Source organism: Cryptomeria japonica, chromosome 1 (genome assembly GCF_030272615.1).
Source record: "Cryptomeria japonica chromosome 1, Sugi_1.0, whole genome shotgun sequence".
Classification (NCBI taxonomy): Eukaryota; Viridiplantae; Streptophyta; class Pinopsida; order Cupressales; family Cupressaceae; genus Cryptomeria; species Cryptomeria japonica.
Window position 1 is genome coordinate 614145654 of NC_081405.1, and position 10918 is coordinate 614156571.

Here is a 10918-nt window from a genome sequence, read left to right on the forward strand (position 1 = left end):
GAAGTCACCCAAATTAGGCTCCATCTCCTCAGTAATTAAACCTTTGGTGGCCTTAATTCTATTGCTTCGTCTAACAAGGACAATATAGGTAGGACTAATAGTGGTAAAATTCATGCACTAGAGGGAAAATTTGAATTTTGAATTTTGAATTTTGAAGTGTAGGAACAAAGCTTACAAAATTGAGTAATGCAAAATTTAAGAAAACAATGATTACACAATTTGAACTTTGTTGGAGAAAGAAAAAGACACAATTGGAATTTTAAGATTAGGGCCAAGGGGATACCACTTAATTATAAAATTAGGGCCAAGGGGATACCACTTAATTTTAAAATTAACAAAAATTTTAAAATTAGGGCAGACTATAATTAACCTCTTAATTTTAAAATTTTTCTTGAAATTTGAAATGTTTAATTTTGGAGGTATTTTTCAATTCTAGAGGGATAAAAAATCGATAAAATTAGCCAATCTTCTGAATTTAGGCTATTAAATACAATCATAACAGTCTCTCGAAATTTCGGGAAAAAAATCAAGGACCGTGGTGGGAATGCACATGGTCCGACCAACTTTTTTTGAAATTTTCAGGGATGAATATTATGATGATTTCAAAGCTAACCCCCCAAAATTGGCGAATTTTACGATTTCTAGATGGGCGAAATTAAGGTTCAAATTTAAAAATAGCACCCTATTAGGGTTTTGAAGAAAAAGAGGAATTGAATTGCAAATTTGAAAAAGGTCAAACCAAATGGATAGGGACACCTTGGAAAATGTTTAGAAATCTGAATTTGAATGAAATTGATTGAAATTTGAACAAAATCCAATTAAATTTGAAAATTAGGGTTTTATGACCTAAACCACTTAATTTTGAAATTTGAATTTTGGTAAAAAGGAGGGAAATTAAAAATTTGAATTGTAGGAATGAAAATTAAATCCAATTGTAGGAATGAAATTTGAATTGTAGGGAAATTTGTACAAAATCCAATTAAATTTGAAAATTAGGGTTTTATGACCTAACCACTTAATTTTGAAATTTGAAATTTGGCAAAAAGGAGGGAAATTGAAAATTTGAATTGTAGGAATGAAAACAAGTCTGAGAACAATCACAAATCTGAAAATTAAATGGAAATCCAATTTTTTTGCACAAGTTTAAGATGATTTTTGAAAATTAGGGTTTTAACAAGTAACCACTTAATTTTGGAAATTGAACAAGACAATGAGGAAATGGAATTTGACAAACAAAACAATTTTTCAGATCTAAGATAACCACAAAGCAATTTTTACAAATCACAAGTTCAATTCTGATTTTAAAAAAAACTAGGGTTTTGAATGAATGAACCACTAAGTTTGCAGAAAAATAAAACTTGTAAATGAAAAATATACAATTTTGTTCAAAGGAAAGCATGCAAGATGTCGGGTTCACCAAAATGTAATGGTGGGTGAAAAATGTGTGAATGAGAGATCAAGAGGAAAGCTACCCTTTCCCTCCAAGGAGAGATGAGAGTTTCACTATGGATTTCCCTTCAAACACTTTTCACGCTTTACATTGGAAGAGGGGGGGGGGATTCACTAGATTCAACCTCCAAAGAAGAAGATAGAATTCGAAATGAAATGAGAATGATAAGTCAATCCCCTCTTCTACTCGGGATGGAAATGAATTGATTGAATTATGTATTAAGACTAAGTGAAAAGAGATGAATAACTGATAATAACTCAAGATCGGAGTGTGGGATGAAGTTGTGCACCTAGATTTGGTAGTAATATGTTGAGACGAAGCTGCCCTGCGAATTTGAGGAAAAGTTGCCCGGATCGTGGCGAAAGTGTACACGGTCCTCCAAAACATCTGCGAAATGAAAAGGGTTTTTTTGCCTCTGCAAATGGAGTCCAAATCTGAAAGTACAATTGCACACCTGCAACCTACACAAATAAAAGAGAGGAAAAGGGGTTGGGATTGGGGGTTTGCCTTCAGGTCAAACCCTAGTTTTGGAATTAACCAAGTAATGAAAGAAAGTACTTGCAAGTAAATGTAAATAGAAGACTGAAGTGTAAATCACCTCAAGGGAGGTTGTGATAGAAATGTTGATAGAAGTTAAATGTTGAAGTGGATCTCCTCTTCAATGGTTGAATCCTTGACTTGAATGCAATGCCTAGCCTTGAAGGGAGACTTGAGATACTCAATGCTTGAAATAGATGCTTGAATGCTTGAATGCTCTTGAACACTTGATCACAAATTTTCACCTTATTGAACTTATGCAAATGAGAGGGCAAATGCCACTTTTATATTTGTCAATTAGGGTTAATGAAACTGATTTTCGTCAAAGGTTGACATTGGGGAAGTTTTACCGTTCACTGCACAACCTTCAATGTAGACTTAGGAAGGGTCTTGCCCCAAAATAGGGCAGGGGAAAGGGGCACCACACACTGCCCTACCCTTTATTGTAGGACAAGATGCAGGTTAGGTAGTGCAGAGGGCAAGGGAGATGCAGTTTTCGGGGGTTGAGTAGTCTCCGGTCTCCGATTAGGCTAGGGGATTTAATTTCGCATGCGTGAGGACCCTAATGTGGTCGAAAATTGCTAGGGTCACAATCTTATGACACTACAGCTACCAACTAAAGCAATAGATTCAATACAAATGTTCTTTCAAGAAAGAAGAATATACAAAATTTGCATTGAAAATGACTTTCCTTATTCATAAATATCAAAAGTATAGTGTCCCACAAAAGTCGTGGGAGTAACTCATTCAATGCATTATGAAAAATGACTATACATTTACAAAAGAAAGCATATAAAAGGAATAGGGATTTGTCATTGCATGAATATCAAATCCCTAAGGTTGAGTTGTTGCTCCTCTCCATGCTCCTTACGTTATGCTACTCCTTAAATGCTTGCAAGAGATTAAAAATGGTATTAGAGCTCAGGATACCTAATCATTTCATATGCAACATCAACAAATGCATAGTTATTCTCATAAAACATCAAATCAATTATACAAAAATCAGAGAGTGGGAAAAAGGCATAACAATGTCATAAGATCATCAATGGAAGCCTTTAAGTTTCATCATTTGTATTTAACATTGTTTGTTTCCTTGTGTAGATATAGTAGAAATTAAATGACTAGATTTCATTCAATGTTATTGTTACAACATGTGGAGTAAAATGAGGCTCCCATAAGGGTTGAGCCCAACATGTTGTTATGTCACTATTGCTTCGTCAAGTAGGAACTCATCATTCATAACAGTGAGCTAATGAGACCACTATTATAAATAACAAGCTTTTGATAAATAGAAATACAATGACGGTAATAAATCTTTTTTATCATGCCTAAAAGACAAATACATAGAATGGTAATAATGGTTTTTACATTGTGAAAATGACTTTACAAGAGATTTGACAGTAAAAGGAAGCAACTATAACATAGTTGTTCAAAGCAGATGACTGTCCCAAAACAGTGAGAGCAACAAATACAGTCATAGAAGACTTCAAATATCACTTTAAAATAGTGATAAAGGTACCACAAAATACAATAATCGAAGGTGTTATGAATGCGCTTTGAAGCTTTATTGCTTTGAAAATAAACAAAGTACAATCATTTGAGCTTGGAGAAATAATTCACAGTGACATCTACAACACAAAGTACAGACCTGCAAAAGTTTATTTGTGGAACCATGTATAAAGAGCCTCAAAAAAATCTAAAAGTTCAATGCTAGAGTTCAATAGAACAATATTGTCCCAAAAGAAACCACATGAAGTCAAGATTGTGATGAATTATAGCCATTAGTCACAGTGCATAAAGCAGCGAAAGGATTCATTTATGACTGTCAAAATGGTACTACAGTAAAGAGTATTGTCAAGTGATCATAAGACCAGACTCATTTAAATGTGTCCTTTTTAAAACCTCACAATTGTTTGCAAGATAACCCCGTGGAATGGTAAAAAGAGGGGATACAGGTCTCATCAATGGGAAGACTCCAATACACCAAATACAATGAAGCCTCAGGTTTGCATTCCTCATTACCTGAGTGTAGTTCACTTAGTAAGAAAATTAAAAACAACAAAAGAATCAATAACTTGACAAAGTCACAAGCTTGAATGAATTGATAATGGACTGAATAACTTCAAAGGGTAGTCCAGAAGAGAAGCCATGAAAATTACAGTCAAAGAGTAGTTGAATTTGGAGCCTCTATGGAGCAATAATGCTGGAGATAGCCTTAAAAGCTTGAAGGCTTGAAAAAATACGGAGTATGTTGCAGGTTTAATAGAGAAAAGAAGCCATCTTCAAAAAAATGCAGAGTTAATAATACATAGGGCAAAACAAAACCAACATCCTCAAGAGTTACAAAAGGAAGAACCAAATTTTCTATCAAAAAGCATGCAAATATTCTCACGACAATTATTCCAAGGTCAAAATGATGCTATAGTAAAGAGAAGTCTGCTACATGTTGAATGCCAAGAAGATCAAATCCTTTATGGTTTTACAACTTAGAATGATATAATGCTTTCCATCCAATGTATAGGTGATGACCAAGGCCTCGATTCAATAATATTGTCACAAAGAAATATTGAAAGGGGCAAGAAATACATAGATTAAAAAAACCTATCACAGCTACACACATATATACAACCTTAATCACAGAGAAGGATATAGTCTACAAACAACTGAGCTATCATTACAAGTATGGGGTCACATGATAGAAGTCTTTGCCTAAAAGATGGAACCTACTATAGAGCAACTTGTGCACAATACCAAAGGGAAGTCGTGGAGCAACAATGTGAGCATTGTTCTTGTTAAACAAATAAATACAACAAATATATAGTTTTGTCACTATTTTGAAAAGACAAATACAATTATAAGAAATGATAGAGAAGCAATCCTCAATGCCACAAAGTCATCAAAGCTTAAGAGCAACCAAGTTGAAGAAAAAGAAGTAAATGATTACCAAGGCAGAAAGGTCAAAGATCAATCCATAAAGATACAACTCAAGGCGGCTACAAAGCACCCAAACACAGTAAAAATAGTATCAAGTGACTATCTTGAGTTGTAGCTATTGTCCTCTATAAAACACACAACAGATTTCTCAGAATCTGAGCAGATTATAATAGTGAAAAAGAACTATACAAGATAATCTTGCGAGAATAAAGCTTTCCAAGCACCATTTACAAAAGTTATCCATTCACTGTAGAAAGGCTTACCATTACGACTTCAACATGCTCGAAACCTGCAAAATCTTCCAGGAAACTCCACAACAGAAACCCTCATGGTGACGCACACCACAAAGATGCAAAGCAAAGATTGCAAGAACAAAAATATGTGGAGGCTATGTGTTTAGGGTTGTTGTTTACAATAATATGTCGACATACAAATAGGCTTTTTATCTTTATATTTTATTTTGCAACAAACTTATATTTCCCGCGGGCTAAGACTTCTAAGTCTTATGCCTTGTATTGTTTTTTGCCTTGTGTATAATATGCATAGGAGCTTTAATGACTTTATATATATTTGCATTCTCTCATATGACTGAGTCATGTTTTAAAAATTTTGCATGCATTTTTTTGTAAAGCATTTACTTAGGTGAAATTTTATAAATCACTTAAGTTTAAATGTTACTTTTAATGCAAAATGAAATGCTTTGAGCTTTCAACGCATGGAAAAGGAAGATATGTTCACATAGATGTAATTATGCTTTTGCAAGCATCTAAGGGAAGCTAGAGGAAGTTTGCAAACATATGGAGGGTATATAGGGTTGTTTTGAGTCAATTTAGGGGGAGTTGGAGTATTTTCAAGTGCCATTATGATGGATTTGGTCAAAGTAGACTTTTTCTTCATTTTTGAAGCCTTTTTGGAGTCTTTTAGTGGGCACAAAAATAGGCTTTTTAGTTGCATTTGACCAAGGAGGTTTGGGCTCCTATTTTCTTGTAACTGCTTGGAAAAAGCATAACTATGCTTCCAACTTCCTTTTTGAAGTTAATTCTTGCTATTTTCACTTTATACAACTTGTAATTTTGGGAGTTCTTTTTGCAGAAGGGAGGAGTTTGTAACTCATTTTCAAAGAGTAATACAACATTGTAACACCTTTAGACAGTAATTGAATAGTGTTAACCTTCTCATTTGTATAAAATTGTGTACTTAGAGATTGATGCAATTTCTTGTGATGTCTTTATCCTTATAATTGTGTCTCATAGTGGTACCTTTATGCAGAATTACATATACATTTGTAGGTTATAAACTGTGTAAAAAATATAATTAGTCTCAAGTTGTGAGAAAATCATCCTTTCTCCTACTAGGATTGTGAGTATTTAGCCTTCTTATATATCGATTATGCAAAATTTATGAGTTTTGAGTCGTGTAGGAATAAGCTTTTGTTACTGGTTTTTTATGTGTTTCCATTTATATAAAGCTCATAAAATCATTTGGTGCATCACCCTTAGAGTTAGGTTTCATTAACAGGTTTTTCCTTCCTTACTCTTTTCTCTGCAAAGTCATTAGTAAGATAGATTTAGGTGAGGTATCAAGGGAGCCAACTCTTTCTTTGGAGGTTCATTATCACTACAGGTTACCAACAACCTGAGAATGTTCCCATGAGTCACAAGCTTGCTGAGTTAATAGATTAGCAAAGGGTGCAGGTTTTAGTGATAACAATTAGGTTCTAGTTAAGTAGTTGGTTTGGTCAAGGTTGCCTCCTTATGTTAATTTGTTTTCATCAGCTAGGGAAGATGGAGTGGATGGAAGGATGGGGGATTCATCAACTGAGGTAAATAGAGTGGATGGAAGGATGGGAAGTTCAATGGATTGAGTTTGAATAATAATAGGAGTAGGTGATGGGGACTGTGGTTGGATGGTTGCAATGGAGGAGAGGTTTTCAATGGTGTTAGGAAGTGGGAGAGGAATGATAGGTGTGGGAGTTGGAAATGAAGTTGCAGAAATGGAGGAGGAATTGGATAGTGGAGGGTTGTGGTAGTATGAAGCGACTAGTGGGTTGAGATAGGACGAGGTGGATGAAAGTGGACTAAGGTAGGATAGTGCAGATGAAGATCTTTTGGTGCACGATGGCGTGGAAGATGGTGGATTGAGATAGGATGAAGTGGATGGTGGAGGATTGTGCTAGGGTGAAGTGGATGGTGGGTTGAGATGGGATGAAGGATTGCGGTAAGATGAAGGATTATGATTGGATAGAGGAGTGAGATAGGATGGAGTCTTAGGATTAGATGAAAGAGTGAGATAGGATGGCAGATTCAGATTGGATTAAGTTTGAATGATGGTAGGAGTAGGCTTAGGATTGGATGGAGGTATGAGATAGGATGGGGGATTAGGATTAGATGGAGGATTGAGGTAGGATGGGGGATTAGGATTAGATAAAGGATTGAGGTAGGATTGGAGATTAGGATTATGGATTTGGGGATAATGAGATGGTGGGTTTGGATTAAGGATGTAAGTGATAGTGTTGTGAGGAAAAGATGGAGGTTGGGATAGGACCATGGAAGAAGATGGAGGTATGGATGTTGCATATGAGGGATACGTGGAGGTGATATACGAGGGAGTTCTAGGTAGCAGACATGATGGATTTCCCTTGTCAAAGGTGTGATAAGGATTATGAGAGGATGAACATGGAGGAATGATAGAGTAGCTAGGATGAACAAATGGATTTTGGTATCCGACACTTGGTGCAAGCTTGCTAAGGATGAGGGCATCAAGATTTTCAATTTCATATTCGTCTTGATCAACCATACCATAAAGGTTTTCAATTTCATATTCGTCTTGGTCAACCATACCCTCATCATAATGAGAATGGGATGTAGTGGAAGAAAATGAAGGACAACCAAACTCATCATAATAAAATTGTGACATGACGATTAGTTGATGAGTTGGAGAGAGATGAGAGATGAAAAATAATGATTGACCAAAGCTTAGAATATGACAAATAACAAGCTTAGACTAGAATAGGGACTGACTCAAAGGAAACTGGAAAGAGGATGGAGGTTTGATGTTTGATTTTGGATGTTTGAAGTTTGGATTGATGACCTAGGAAGAAGGCAATGATGACGCAAATTATGAAATGAGAGATGATGACAAACAATAGTGATGACACAAGAATTGAGACGATGACCAAGATCTGATTAGTGACTGGGAGGATCAAGTGCAATGAGATAAACCATGTACTAGATAGATGATAATAATGACGTTAGATTTGGAATGATTACAACCAAGGTTATAACTAGCAAATGAGATGATAAAAGTGACAATGCAAATCGAGACTTTGGGAATAAGGCAAGCCCACTAGACTATGAAGCAAACTCGTTGGACAAATTTTGGTAGCATAACCAGACAATAAGGATCAAACCCGCTAAAGGAAGAGACGAACCCACCACATTAGGATCAAACCCAATAGACCTAGGTGCAAACTTGCTATAGTATCAAAAGATTAAGATGATAGGTGAGAATGATAGCGAACCCACTGGATTAGGGTGCAAACCTGCTATACCTAGGAAGCGAACTCGTTGTAGGACAACAACTAGGACTATGAGAAATGTTATGCGTTTGACAACTTGGATTGATTTTGGAAAAAGATTATTGTGACACAAACACAACAACCACACGAATATGACAAAAGCATGAACAATCATGTACTTCCTAGGATAGTCAAATGACAATACTTATTGAATCCCCTAGCCCAGATTACCCCATCCAACCAGATAGATAGAAGCTTGGCAGCACTGGCTCCACTCCACGACACACACTTCTCGAGCATGCCAAGCTTTGAATTTATAAAGATCCTAAGATCTTGAGAAATTTTCTATCTCAAATTGGGGGGTACATGAGGGGTGTCTTTGACATACATGTATCACAACACCTGAGCCAACAAGTAGAAGGATTGGGGCCACTATAACATTGGTTCATAGTAATTTTCCGACGGGTCCAGTCCAACAATGATTTCATGAAGCAAGCCACTTAAGGCTCTAATTGAGATTATAGGTGCAGAGAAGGCCTCCACATACGATGAATTCACTCCACTCCAACCGTTTGACCAGGTATTTGTATAGCGTTTTGAAAAACACCGCTCGAGGTCCCACCGAGAGAATCAATATTGCCAATGTGCTTTTGTTTTGAAACACTCCCTTGAGGTGATGAGGTCCCCAATAGGTGATTCTTTACTCAAAAGAAAAATGGGCGTCGTTAATCACCTTTCTCTTCACCCAAGGTCCACGAAGGCGAGGGGAGAGGATAATAGGTGTAACTGTCAGTCCACCCTACGTGTGCACAAGCGTGCCAAACACAGAAAACATGGGGTTCATTTCCTTTAAGAAATTGAAGTGTGCCTAATTAACATAAGACACAAATGCAATAATTGAAAAATAATAAAAGGAAATGAATTTGTTTCAGGGAAACCCCTCTTTAGCGGTCCTGCAACAAATTGTCAGTGTTTTAAAAGCATGGGGTCTTCAATTGCACGATTAGCTACATAAACGTTAGCAAAATATCATTCAAAAACACACAAATTAGTAGATTACTCTGAAAAATAGCATTATGGAAAATAATTGTAAATGCTAATTGATCAAACCTTCTATTTTAGTGATGATAAAATGCAAACCTGCCACTTCAGGGCACAAACTTGCTATTTCAGGGTGTAAACCCGCCACTTCATAGTAAATGCGAATGCAAATTTTAATAGCAAAAACTTCTAGCCCACAGACCTACCATTTCATAGTTCAAACCCATCATTTTTGAAGAAAACAAAAAATGCAGACCGAAAATAAAAAAAGATCAGTGTGAACATGCTATTTTGAACTGCGAACCTGCTATTTCACAGTGCAGATCTAAGATTAAAAAAGGATAAAATGTGAACTTGCTATTTTATGAGTCAATCCCGCCACTGTGTAAAAAATGCAAAAAAGCATTTAAAAATTCTCGAGAGTAAAATGACAGGTTTTTACCTTCCGTACAAGTAAATGCTAATGTGTTCCCGCTGGTTCAAGAAGCGTTCCTACCATTTTTGGAAGTGAACCCGCCACTTCTTAAATTGCCAAGAATGAAAAAATAGACTTCCGTTGTGGCAGAAATTCGTATGTAGATTTGTGTTTTTGCCTGCAAGTGCTTAATATCTGTCAAAAAATACACTTAAACAACAAAAAAATGTTAGAATGACCCATGAAGTGGGTCCCACCGGGCATGTCAGAAAATGTGCGATGAAAAATATGTGTGCGAATACAATGGACTAAAAAGAAAGCTAATTAATCAAACAAACACAAGACATCATACACCTTACAAGTCTAAAAAGATAACACAAATGCAAATCAAATGCCCACTTCGATTTGATTATTCCTCGATTTTATGTGTGCTCGATGACGTCTTCGGAGTCTCGATATTGCTACATGATATTGATGTAATGATAATGGATGATGAATGGAAATGATGAAGTGTGGGTTGAGTAATGATTTCGATAGAGTAACGATATGGTTGTATGAAAGTGGATCATTATTTCAGCATTATGGTGATATGATTATGAAAAAGTGGATCAATTTGAATGAAAAAGAGGGGGTTTAAATAGGATTTGATGAGGAGATGAAGGGCTTTAGAAATGAGACACTTTTCTTCAAAGAGGACAAGTGTCAAGCCATGTGGAATAAGATTCCACACTTGTCCTTAGGACAAGTGGCTCAAGAAGAAATGACAAGTGCCTCCAAGGGGGACACATGTTTCGAGGGAGGATGACATGTCTCCTCAAGGACACATGTCTATTTGGGGAGTAACCACTCAAATTAGATGTTTTCTAATATTTGGAAAACAAAAAGGAATGTGCACACATGTGGGAGAGGAGGTTAGGATAAGGTTGGTTTGGGAGGATAGGGTTGGTTAAAACCCAAGGGTAAGGATAGGGGGTAGTGTTGTTGTAAATAATTATTCATCTTGGATATTATTACACTTTACTTA